This window comes from Bos mutus, chromosome 19 (assembly GCF_027580195.1).
Source record: "Bos mutus isolate GX-2022 chromosome 19, NWIPB_WYAK_1.1, whole genome shotgun sequence".
In the NCBI taxonomy this organism is placed as follows: Eukaryota; Metazoa; Chordata; class Mammalia; order Artiodactyla; family Bovidae; genus Bos; species Bos mutus.
In genome coordinates, this window is record NC_091635.1 from 41607016 (window position 1) to 41620590 (window position 13575).

Sequence of the window (13575 nt, forward strand, 5' to 3'; positions counted from 1 at the left end):
CAGGGCACTTCCTGGGCTCCCTTCTCTGTCAGCAGGACTATGAGGCTGCCCCTGGCTCTGGGCAGAGCAGGGCTGGAAGCAAGGTGGACTGGGGATGGGTGGACCTGGCTCCAGGCTATAGGGAAGACTGGGTACCAGCGCCCAGAGCCTGGGACAGTCAGGGTGGGACATCAGGAAACCTTGAGGAGCACCTGAGCCCCGTTACCCTGGTGGGGGGTGGTTCTGGGGAGAAGAAAGGCTGATGACATCATCCCTGGGATCAAGAAGCCTGTGCTTTCTCTAGAATAGAAGACATCTGCGAAAAGATAGATCTCAGCCCGGAGTGGCGCGGGCCGGAGGCCAAGCAGTGACAGCACTCGTCAGGCAGCACGAGACGGTCATGGCTCTCTGTGACACCCGGTTTCACGCCCAGCCCCATCCCATCAAAAGTGTCTGGAGAGTCCCGAGGAGGCTTCCAGGGACAAGGCGATGGGAGGGGTCTGATACAATGCCCTCGTTAGTTCCTCCTGTGGGTGACAGCGTCCTCCCCTCCCCGCCCCCAGCTCCCTCCTCTGTGTGCTGGTTTGGTTGTGGAGCTGCCTGCAGAGGCACCAGCTTTGGGGCAGTGAGAGATTTCCTCTCCGGGTGGGCTGGCATCTTCTCTCCCCCCTGGAGCCTGTGTGCCTGGCACCGCGGGCACACAGGGACCCAGCCTGCACTGGGCCTGCCGCAGCCTTGCTTCCTCCTCTGCAGGCGGCCTAGGTTACCTAAAGGACACGGGCACAGGGTGAGGTCAAGTCCCCACTCACTTGGCGGTGCGTCAAGATCAATAGAGGCGAGAGGCAGACTGGGCGCCCCGCCTGAAGAGCCTGGGGGGCGGGGGTGGCTGTGGGCTGTCTTCCTGGAATCCAGTGGCCAGCAAACATCCTTATTCCCCTTCGTGCTTGGCCTTGCCTGACGGAGCCCCCGTTTTCTCTGGCAGTCTCCGGTGAGCCTGATTCTGGCTTCATTATTTCTGGACAGTGACAGGAGGTTCTTACCGAGGTGAGGTTGGGGGTGGCAGGCAGGAATGAGGCTAGGTTTGGAGAAGGTGAGGGGCACCAGCCTGAACACCTAGCTTGGGAAAATGCCCTCACCCTGCATCGTGGGAGGTGAACCACGCTGCCCAGGCCCATGGATGCCTGCCCGCATGCCTCTCAGGCAGGCATCTGTGTGCCTGGGCAGGGCGGTTCCCCTCCCTGCACCCATCATTACTTGGCCCTGACTTGGGGAGAAGAATCAGGTTCTGTGATGGGACACCTGGCTTGGAAATGGCTTGTACACACACACACACACACACACACACAGCGGAATTTAGTCTGGGTTGTCCTTTTTACCCAGACCCTTCCAAAGCATTTTTGCCATGAGTCCTTCTAACCAGCCGTCACCTTCTCTGTGCAGAGGAAGGCTGGCCTCAAACCAGAGGACTTGGTTTCTGGGGCAGAAGAAGGCACAGTTTTCCTGATTTTTTAATCAGGGCCCTAGGTTCCCCACCCAACCTCTGTGTCTTCCTTAGACCACTGGTTTTGAGGTCTCTCTCTGTGCCTCTGAAGGAGGAGCCCCTGCTATAAAGAGTCTCCCCTCCTCACTCCCCATCCCTTCTCTTCAGAATCCCCAAACTGCAGCTCTTACTGTTCTGTAGGAACAGATGCTTGGCAGATCTGAAGTTGGTTGGGAGGGCTGGTTTTGGCTGCAAGAACTGCTTTCAGCTTATTTGGGGGAGGGCAGCGTGGGCAGAAGGGCCCACAAATCGAGAGTTGTATGTGATTGTGTGTGTTGTTAACACATTGGTACTGGGCACATCATGGATTCTGGAGCCGACTGCCTGGCTTTGAATCCTGGCCCTGATGTTTACTAGGCACATGTGCCCAATCATGTCTGACTCTTCACGACCTCATGAATCGTAGCCCAGGCTCCTCTGTCCATGGGATTTCCCAGGCAAGAGTAGTAGAGTGGGCTGCCATTTCCCCCTCCAGGGAATCTTCCCAACCCAGGGATTGAACCTGCATCTCCTGCATTGCAGCCGGATTCTTTACTGTTGAGCCACCAGGGAAGCCTCACTGGGTGACCCTGGGCAAATTAATTTCTCTGTGCCTCATTTCCCTCATCTGTAAAATAAGAATAATAGTACTCTCCTCATAAGGCTGTTTTGAGGATGAATGAATCAATACAAGTCACTCAGAACAGTGTCACGTCATTATCTGTCTCTGACAGGCTGAGAAGCTCTTGATACCTGGGAGCTTGATGGGCCATCTGCCCACAGGAATGCCACAGCCTGTTAACAGCTCAGCTCGGCTCATGGCAGGTGCAGGGAGGGGTTTACTCTTCTCCTCAGGATGATGCTTTTGCCCCTGCGGCCTTCCAGGTCGTGGGTGTTCAGTTGCTCAGTCGTGTCCAACTCCTTGTAATCCTGTGGACCGCAGCATGCCAGCCTTCCCTGTCCTTTACCATCTCCCAGAGCTTGCTCAAACTCATGTCCATTGAGTGGGTGGGGCCATCCAACCATCTCATCCTCTGTCATCTCTTTCTCCTCCTGCTGTCAGTCTTTCCCAGCATCAGGGTCTTTTCCAAAGAGTCAGCTCTTCCAGGCAGAGATGGGGAAATAAGGTCCAGGTGGGACCCCACACTTACTTGGGGCCACAGAGTAGCCTCAGAGTGGGATTGCCTTGCCCTGAGCATCCACTGTCGTCTGCAGTTTGCTGCCAGCTTTTGAAGCTCTGCTCCTATTCCTGTGACTTCCTCCAGTCAAATTCTTGGCTGGTACCAGTACCTTTCAAAGGCCAGGCTTCTTTCTACCTATTTGTTTTCCAATTGAACAAACAAACTCTACTTTTTTGTGGTCTCTTTACAAATCAATGTATTTCTTTACACCTGCCTTGCCTCTGACAGCCCATGTGGATTAGGGCTAACAGGAATTGAGGCATATGAGACTTCTCAGGTGGTCCAGTGGTGAAGGCTATGTGCTTCCTTCGCCACTGGACAAGGGGGCCCGGGTTCAATCCCTTGTCAGGGAAGTAGATCCCGCATGCCACAGCTAAAGATCCTGCATGCCACAGTGTGGCAATGAAGATATCATGTGCCCCAACTAAGACCTGGCACAGCCAAATAAATACATATTAAAAAAAAAAAAAAGAGTATTGTGGCACAGAACAGAGAGGCAGCCCTGACCCACCAGTTCCTGGGTCTGCTCTCTGCTCCTTCCTTCACACACAGGAGTTTGCCCACGCACTCGCACCTTGAATTTTCTAGCTACTGTTGCAAAACTTTTCAAGTGAAGTGCCCATGATAGAATGTGGTAGCAGTCGGATCCGTGCCTTGCTGTCTTGTTCCTCCCGAGGGAGCTTGTTGGAGCCTCTCTAGCATGGTGAGCGTGCCCCAGAGTCCTCCTCCCGCCCCTCCTCTTTAGCTTTATCCAGATGACATTGCAGGGAAGTGTCCAGCCATGGTCCCCACTACTCCAGGGCAGACCTCCTGGCTTTCTGCTCAGTACAAGACTTTATTGCCTTATTTGCCCTCAAGAGTTCAGGGTTCTGCTGGCAATTCTCCTTCTGGGAGCACTATCATCAGATGAGTCCAGCAGCCGGTGATGTGGGGAAGCCCTCAGGCCACTGCATTCCAGATGTCTTACCCATGCATGGTCCAGAGACTCTGCAGAAACAAGGAATGATTGTGTGGCACTGAGGGGCTTTCTCCCAGGCCTGGGATGCCTTGGGGTGGGGGCTGGCTTCCACTCAGCCTTGCCTTTTCAGCCCCTTGGCATCTGGCTTCTGCTCCCAGGCTGGGGGTTCAATTGCAGCTACCATCCCTTCCCCCACTTCTCTCTGAAGCCTGGAGGTCAAAGCAAAGCACATGCGGACAGGAGTCTAAGCTGAATCTGGGTCAGGGGTGGGAGAGAACAGCAGGGGGTCAGGGACAATGCCTGAAGGAGTCTTTGTCAGAGACGACAAAGACTTTGTCAAGGACAAGCTGAACAGGGATCCTCTGGACCAGACCTTCCCAGTAGAAAGTTCTGCAGAGTGATAACTGTTCTGTCGTCTGTGCTTTCCAGCTTGGTAGCTGTTAGCCACACGTAGTTATTACCTACTTGAAATGTGGCCAGTGTGACTAAGAACTGAATTTAAAACTTTATTTGATTTTTAATTTAATCAGAAGCATTCCTTTGTTTCAGTTTAAATAGCCACACTTAACTAATGACTACCATGTTGAATAGGGCAGCTCTAGATAGCTCATTCAGGAAGAGATGGTGGAGTGGTCTGGAAGCTTGTCTCCTCTTGCAGCCCCCCCGGTGAGTCTGGGTAGGGGGCATGTTTTCCCTTCCTCCCAGGAAGGAAGGCTTGTCCTCTTGGGCAATTTCTACACTTCACCAGCTCAGGAATCCTGATGCCCCAGGGCCAACAGGTCCTGGCCGTGTGCCACCACAACTGTGGTAGTGCTTCCCCAGCTCACCAAGCATGTTTTCTGCCCAGCCTGGTAACACACAGGCACTCACATGCCCCAGTGGATTTGGCCAGGGCTCTTAACGTGGAGGTGTGGGTTGGTAGGAAAAGTAGAAGCTTCTGCATCTTCCTTCCTGCTTCTATGGAGTTTGGATCTGTGCTTTATTTTGACTTCAAAGGATTCTAGAAACAGGCCCAACAGAGGTCCCCAAAGGTGAACACACAGATCCTCAAACATTTATTGAATGTCCAGTGTTTGGAAGACACTGAGATTTAGCTGAAAGAACTGCTCTAACTTTGAGAATAAATAGCACAGGCTTCCAGCTCACACCCCAGGAGACCTCACTGATATTTTATTTAAACTGGTGTGTCTGACCCTTAAACTGGGTTTCCTTTTTTTTCTCCTATGGACATAGAGAAGAGTTGTCGATTATGTGAAAAAGAGAAGAACAGTTCTTCATTATGCCTATCGGCTCCTATCTCTCAGAGCGGGCAGGGATGGGAATATTGTGTCATTCATTTACTAGTGCCCCAAGTCTTGGTGGAATTTGGGGCAGGAGAGTGAAGGATGTTGGGAAATCATCCTCAAGGCTGGCCCTTGGCTTTGGACCTTGTGGGAGCTTGGCAAGCAGAGCCAGTTTGGAAATCCCCAAGGGCCATGAGGAAATCCCCAGCAGCTGAGAGTCCTCAGGGAGCAGCAGGCCAAATGGAGCCACCAGTCAGGTGGTCCCTGCCGGCAGCCAGGACCTGACTTCGAGGAAATGGACTCCTGGTCTTGTCAGAGAGGACAAGCCCAGACTTCCCTGCCTGGGCTCTGTGCCCATGAGATGGTATGGGGTCCACAGGCTCTGAACAAACCTTTGGGTTTGCAGAGACAGGGACTTGGGGAGCCCTAAGCCTTAGTGGGATTCCCTGGTGGCTCAGACGGTAAAGAGTCTGCCAGTGTTGCAGGAGACCCAAGTTCGATCCCTGGGTCGGGAAGATCCCGTGGAGAAGGAAATGGCCACTCACTCAGTATTCTTGCCTGGAAAAAATCCCATGGACAGAGGAGCCTGGGGGCTACAGTCCACGGGGTCGCAAAGAGTTGGGACACAACTGAGCGACTTCACAAGCCTCAGTGACCACCTCTGGGGCAAGCCCACTGACCCTTCTGGATTGCTTGTCCCAGAACTGTCCCCACCACACAGGCTCAAGGCGTCCCTGGAGTCTTTTCTTTATTCATGAAGTCATCCATTCATCTGTTTTATTCCATCAGTAAGCGTTTGAATGCCTACTATACATGAGGACTGTTTTGGGCTGTGGGAATGGAGCAGTAATGAGCACAAAGTCTGCGCGGAGCTCGTCCTTCTCGAAGTACCCATGCGGTGAACGGAGAGGCCATCTTGACACTTCAGCCTCCTCTCCAGGGGGCGCCTCTTGGGGGCGGGGCCGGGAAGGCGACCCCGAGGAGGTGATATCCCACTGCCTGGGCCCTGGCGGACCCTTGAGAAGGAGGCGGCCGCCCTCTGCCGGGCTTTAGTAGCAACACAGGGCGGATGCACCGCGGGATTCCAGGCGCATGTGCCGACCTGGCCCCGCCCTCCCGATCCCTTGCGCTGGCGGCGAGCGGGCGGGGCCGGGAAGTGTAGGCCTCAAGGGTTGGGGGCGGGGCCGAGGCTGACTGGCCCCCTAGCCACCTCCTAGGCAGGATTATCTGCCCAGCCCTGGGTGTGCACCCTGGGTCTCAGCAGGTTTCCTCTAGTCCTCCTCCCCTCCCAGCAGGTTTCCTCTAGCCCTCCTCCCCATCCCTAGGCTTCTTCAAGGAGGTCTGTTGATTATTGGTTATTGATGCCCAACAATTTAAAAAAAATTGATGCCCACTTGTTATTGATGCCCAACAATTAAAAAAAAAACACCTTTAGTATCTCAAAGGGTACCAGTCACTACTAACACCCTTACACTGTTGTTTCATAGGCGAGAAGACGTTTGTTACACACACACACAGGTAATAAAGGATAATCCTTCCCAGCAGAGGAAAGTCACAAGTACTGAGGAACCTTTGAACTGATCACCCTGGAGAATGCATTTGTCTGATGGTGACGTTTCCTACCACAGGAAGCATAAATGCTCCAGCCCCTCCCCAGCCATCAGAGCTGAGTGCTGGAAACAGAACTTGTCCCAGCTTCCCTAAATAAAGAGTTCTATTGCATGCTTCTCTCATAGCTCAGTTGGTAAAGAATCTGCCTGCAATACAGGAGACCCTGGTTCAATTCCTGGGTCAGGAAGATCCCCTGAGAAGGGATAGGCTACCCACTCCAGTATTCTTGGGCTTCCCTGGTGGCTCAGCTGATCAAGAATCCACCTGCAATGTGGTCAACCTGGGTTCAATCCCTGGGTTGGGAAGATCCTCTGGAGAAGGGAAAGGCTACCCACTCCAGTATTCTGGCCTAGAAGAGAATTCCATGGACTGTATAGTCCACGGGGTCACAAAGAGACACGACTGAGCGACTTTCACTTTCACATTGCATGCTAGGTCGCTTCAGTTGTGTCTGACTCTTTGAGACCCTATGGACTGTAGCCCACGAGGCTCCGCTGTCCATGGGATTGTCCAGGCAAGAATACTGGAGTGGGTTGCCATACCCTCCTCCAGGGGATCTTTCTGACCCAGGGATCAAACCCACCTCTCTTACATCTCTTGCATTGGCAGGTGGGTTCTTTACCGCTAGTGCCAGGGGGGCAGGCCAAGAGTCCTATTAGTGACATTTTATATATTGCAAATTAGTAATAGTACAATGGATACTACACAGTTAGATTCCATTTCTGGAGACAGTGCTTATAGCCTTTTTCTTTTTTGGAGTTCTGATTAAAGGGGAATAACAAAGACAAATGGGGTCAGAGCAGTATTCTTTCATTAATGTGTTAACTAGAACCTCAGTCTCAATGTTTTACAAACGATCTCCCTGTAAACCAGCCTCAAGAAATCCAGTCTAGTGGTTAGGGGATGAAACAAACAAAAACCCAAAAAACCCAAAACAGGCATTGTGCTTCCCCACAGTGTTCACCTTGAGGTATTACATGTCAAAACTAGTTTCACAAGTAAACCACTTACTCCTCGGAACCTCCTGCCTAGCCTGCCCCAGCTCTGCTCAGCCACTTTGTCTGGCCCAGTGCCCAAAACAGAGCCAAGGACCATTGACTCATCCAATGCCACCAATGTGGGAGAGCAGGGTAGTTGAAACTGTTCAGTTCAGTTCAGTCGCTCAGTTGTGTCCGACTCTTTGTGACCCCATGAATTGCAGCATGCCAGGCCTCCCTGTCCATCACCATCTCTGGAGTTCACTCAAACTTAAGTTCATCGAGTCGGTGATGACATCCAGCCATCTCATCCTCTGTCATCCCCTTCTCCTCCTGCCCCCAATCCCTCCCAGCATCAGAGTCTTTTCCAATGAGTCAACTCTTCGCATGAGGTGGCCAAAGTACTGGAGTTTCAGCTTTAGCATCATTCCTTCCAAAGAACACCTAGGACTGATCTCCTTTAGAATGGACTGGTTGGATCTCCTTGCAGTCCAAGGGACTCTCAAGAGTCTTCTCCAACACCACAGTTCAAAAGCATCAATTCTTCGGCGCTCAGCCCTCTTCACAGCCCAACTCTCACATCCATACATGACCACTGGAAAAACCATAGCCTTGACTAGATGGACCTTTGTTGGCAAAGTAATGTCTCTGCTTTTGAATATGCTATCTAGGTTGGTCATAACTTTCCTTCCAAGGAGTAAGCATCTTTTAGTTTCATGGCTGCAATCACCATCTGCAGTGATTTTGGAGCCCCCCAAAATAAAGTCTGACACTGTTTCCACTGTTTCCCCATCTATTTCCCATGAAGTGATGGGACCGGATGCCAGGATCTTCGTTTTCTCTATCTAAATATTCCTTTGGTCCTCATTCTTTTCTCCACAGCTAATTGCACATACAGGCTTCCCTGGTGGCTCAGCGGTAAGGAATCTGCCTGCCAATGCAAGAGATGCAGGTTCCATCTCCGGTCTGGGAAGATCCCCTGGAGAAGGAAATGGCAACCCACTCCAGTATTCTTGCCTGGGAAATCCTACGGACAGAGGAGCCTGGCGGGCTATAGTCCATAAGGTTGCAAAAGAGTTAGAAACGACTTAGCAACTAAACAAGTTGCACAAGTACCTTTCAGATCAGTTGGTTAAATCCAGTGGGTATTTACTGAACACCTACTATGTGCCTAGTTCTACAGGGTGGGATGGTCTCTAAAGGAAGTAGGAAATGTTCTTGTTCTCCAGGGAGAGAAGAAGGCTTAAACATATCACACAAATGTATTACCATCAAAACATCAGTTTGGTCATGGCATACATTCACTCATTAAAATTCAATAAATTCAAATACAGCTCACTACCCACCCTTCCACCACACACACACAACCAGTGCGAAAGTAGAGCTTTCCTGTGAAACCTTTTGGAAGATGAAATGGTGCAAAGTGAAGAAGCAATTACCTTGGGGCACATTTTGCTAATGGATGCATTACAAAATCATGAAGCACAGATACAGATTCAGTTCAAATCTATGGTGATTTGATGCCGAGAGGCTGAGTGTGGTTCCTGGGGAAGGAGCTTGGCAGGGTTGCCCGGGGTGTGTGCTGCCTCTAAAACGCTTGCTGCAAAACAAACACTGGACGCAGTGTTTGCTTTTATAGCATTTTTTTTTTCCGTAAAAGCGAACCACCTCTTCAGATTTCTTTTGCTTGTCGGAAGCAGGTACTAATGTAGGTCTTCTGTAAAGCTAAGTAGCATAAAGCAAACTTTCAAAAAGCAGAGGATACCTGTATGTGGTTGTGTAGGAAACTGTATTACTTGTAGTCTGAAACTGTAACCATTGTATTTTGTCTACTTCACTGTGTACATTATGCTTTCAGGTATAAGGATGGTATATACAAAAGCACGTGTACTGTATTTTGTGAGCAAGTTAAGGGATTTTTAAGAGTAATTTTGACTATATTCTATTTTTGTCTTACATGTTGACTTTAGGGAATCTAACCCCCCATGGTGTGTGACTCCCATGTATGTGACAGAGCACTGTGCTGAGTATATTCAAGAATCACCATGCATGAGCGGTGATATTAATATTTATGTATAGACAGTGAACGCTGTAGTTTTTAGTAATAATTTAATCACTATCGACTATTTGGCAGACCTAATGCTAGGTGCTTTCCACGTACTATTTTTTTAAATTCTCACAGCAACCCAAAAAGATAAGTATACTATAAGACAAAAAATTGGAAAGTTTAAGAAGTAACTTCCCCTTAGGTCAGACTGCAAAAAAAAAAAAAAAAGAGGCTGAGCTGAGATTCGGTCTTTGCACTACCACAGCACGCAGGCCTTGGGTTTTTAGGAACGGCTTCATGAAGGAGGTGGGACTCGAGATGGACTTGGAGAAGTGGGGAGGGTTGGGAAGGTGGAGAAGCTTTCAGAAGTAGAGGCTCTGAGGCTGATGAGGGCCTGCGGTCTTGTCTGAGAGAGTGAGAGCCTGGCGTGCTGGGGAGATGGCGAGGGTGAGAGAAAGGTGAAGAGAAGTCCCGAGGAGGAGCCAGATTGTGGCCGTCCTTGGAGGCACTTGAGGCACCCAGCGTGGTCTGGCTAGCTGTGGGAGTGGCCGCATGGCCCCCCAGAGCTGTAGGGCAGGTGTAAGGACCAGGCCCCGTAACAGCACTGAGCGTTGGGCTGCAGAGGGACCAGCCGTGGTTATGTGTGAATCTGAGCGGGTTGCCAGGACCCCAGCTTCCCTCTCTGAATGAAGAGGTCTTCCTTCTCACGAAGAGAAGTGAAACTGCTCCGAGAAGGTCCCTGTCAGTAACACCAAAAATCTCAGAGACAGAGTAGACAGGACCTAGTCATGAGCAGAACCTCAGAGTGGATGGGCCTGTGGTTACCAGAAGTTGGAACAAGACTGTGCAGATAAAGTGACCCTCAGTCACCCAGAAGCTTCCAGGACATTGCTGACTGGGAGGGGCGCCCCGAAGGTTCTCATGCAGCCAAAATAGAGAACACCCAGTCTATGTGTGAAAACCCAGGCCCTTCACTCCCAGCAGAGGCTGTGGGCTCGCCGACATCCCACTGGTTCTGCTCTGGCCTCTTCTGTCAGGCTTGGTTATCGGGTTTTACAGCCTTTGGCAGAAACAGCTTGTCAGAAGGAGGTGAGACTGCTGGAGATAGGCACGTTGACAGGCAGAGTGACAGCAGGGGTAGGGGACAAATGGACTGAACGAACAGCAGATACACAGACACAGAGGGCATCGGAAGCCACAAGGGTGGAGCGAGGCTTCACGTTGGCTGCGGTGCCGAGATGGGCCTGGAGAGTGCCTCAGAGAGTGGTTCGGGGCATCGATGAGGCAGAAGCCAGGCTGTAAGTCAGGAGCTCAGAGTTTAAGGTGTTTGAGATGAGTTCTGTGCCTCAGACAGTAAAGAATCTGCCTCCAATGCAGGAGACCCGGCTACCATCCCTGGAGAAGGGAAGATCCCCTGGAGAAAGGAATGACAACCCACTCCAGTATTCTTGCCTGGAGAATCCCATGGACAGAGGAGACGGGTGGGCTACAGTCCATAGGGCCACAGAGTTGGACACGACTGAGAGACTAACACTTTCCCTTTCAGAGTATTTTAACTGAAGAAATTTAGAAAGTCTATAAAAAGTCTGTTATTTTTATGATTTTAAGTAGTCACAGAATTGAGAAAACTACTTAAAATAGAAAATATTTTGTCCCTTAAAGGGGGTAGACTTCAGTTACCTGGAAATTTTGCTTGTGATGTCCCTTTTCTCCCCCTAATGATCACAGATAATAACTGTTAAAACTTATTGAAAACGTATGGGCTTTGCAAGTCCCACTTCATTTAATCCCTGCAATAACCCTATGTGTAGGCACTGTTTTTCTCCCCATTTTACAGGTGAAGAAATGGAAGCACAGAGTTAAGTTGTGTAGTTTACTACATGGAGGAGCCAAGATTAAACCAGGCAGTCTGACTCTGGAGGTCTCACTGACTTAAGCACAGTACACTGTGAATAATTCCTTTAAAGCAGTGATCCTCAGAATCATCTGGAGGGCTGGTAAAACCATAGATGCTGGGTCCCCTATCCAGAGTTTCTGATTCAGTAGGTCTGGGGTGCAACTGTAAAATTTACATTTCTAAAAAGTTCCTAGGTGATGTTGATCCTGCCAGGCTGGGGACCACATTTTGAAAACCAAAGCCATTTCACCAACTGAGGTTTCACCCATCTCATACTAACAGTATCAGTGCAGCCTAATCCTTGTTTTGCAGATGACAGAAATTTAAGTCATCTGCTCATGGTCCCACAGCTAAATCATTCAGTCCTTCATTCACCGACTCTCTCATTGATTTAACAAAGAAGTACCTCTGCCTTAGGCCTTATGTTCACCCTCCAATCAAGCAACTCTCAGCTGTGGCTGCATGTAGGAATCACCTGGGGAGCTTTTAAAAATCCCAGTGTCCGGGCTGCCCTCCTAGACCAATCAGATCAGAAACTGGGAGGAAGTGGTGGGATCCAGGCGTCGGTATCTTTAAAGTCCCACAGGGGTTATCAGTGTGCTGCTGAGGTTGGCATCATTGTATCAAGAAAGCCCTGGAGATGCAGAGACCTGTGACACGTGGTACATGGCCCTGAGGGGCCAGATCATCTTCCTAGGAAGACACACCATTCCCTAGGAAGCAGTTATTGCTGTTTAGTCGCTCAGTCTTGTCCGACTCTGCGACCCCATGGACTGTAGCCCGCCAGGCTCCTCTGTCCATGGGATTTCCCAGGCAAGAATACTGGAGTAAGTTGCCATTTCCTTCTCCAAGGGATCAAACCCGGATCTCCTGCATTGGCAGGTAGGTTCTTTACCACTGAGCCGCCTGGGAAGCCCCCTCCCTAGAAAGCAGGGCTTGAGCACTAAGGCGCTTCAGTTGTGTCCAGGTCTCTTTGACCCTATGGACTGTAGTCTGCCAGCTTCCACCGTCCATGGAATTCTCCAGCCAAGAATACTGGAATAGGTTGCCCTGCCTCCTCCAGGGGATCTTCCGACCCAGGGATCGAACTCGCGTCTCTTAGGTCTCCTGTATTAGCAGGAGGGTTCTTTACCACTAGCACCGCCTGGGGAGCCCAGTCCTGATGGCTGGTACAGTGAGTGGCAGGTAGGAGGTGGAACTGGGCTTTGGTCTTCTTGGGCAGTGCTTAGCAGCCTTTTCACTGGGCTCACTGGAGCGGCCAGGATGACAGGCCTGGGGTCTCCAGACCCCCTGCTGGGCCCTGGTTAGGTGACAGTTCTGCTCAGGCTTCTTAGCACCCTCACCCTCACCCCACCGTTGCTCTTCCTGGAGAGGAAGAGGGAGGTGACAACTGTTTCCTTTATTCTGCAGAGCTGACAGCGTCTGAGACAGCTTCAGAAGAGCTGTCTCTTGGCTCCTTCCCACCTGCTCCCAGCCCCCACTTCGGCCTCATGGGTGTCCCCAGCCCTGGTCTGGGCACCCTGGGGTACTAACTCCACAGGCTTCTCTCCATGTGGAGCACTGGCCTCTCACTGCAGCCCTTGCTCACCACCCAGACACCCACAATTTCCTCTGCCTGCAGGCCCACCCACCCCGCCCCACCAGCCCCACCCTCCTCAGTCGCTGGCAGCGTGGGGAGAGGGACGTCTACACAGAGCGTGCAGTCGATTCCATGCACGTCCCCGGTGTATTTATAACAGGGAGGCGGCCACAGTGGGCCTCAGACTGATCGTGTGGGTCTCCGCTCCTGCTGGACTTCACGGGGTGGCCGTGCGGCTGCTGTTTGGGCACAGCGTGCAGCGGGCCCTGTGTGTGTCTGTTGCTGCTGTTGTATCGGAGGTGACGTTAGTGGTTGTCTTGGCCTCTGCCGCAGTCATTAGATGGCTGGGGTGAGCCTATGATTGCATGTTCTCAAGAACACCGTGCTGTGATCGAGTGTTCATGTGTGCTGGTGTGTGTGTGTGTACGTATGCTCATCTTGATCCTGGCCTGTGGGGCTGGGGGGCTGCAGGTCTCAAATTCCTCTGCTATTTTTAGGGGCCATATCAGCTCAGCTGTCGGGAGCCTGGGTGTGTGTCAGCCGG

At 51.2% G+C, this 13575-nt stretch overlaps 1 protein-coding gene across 3 annotated transcripts in view; it reads left to right on the top strand.

Moving 5' to 3' along the window:
• Positions 1 to 13575, top strand: part of MYO18A (myosin XVIIIA) — a 101132-nt gene that overhangs the window by 24517 nt on the left and 63040 nt on the right. The window lies entirely within an intron of this gene.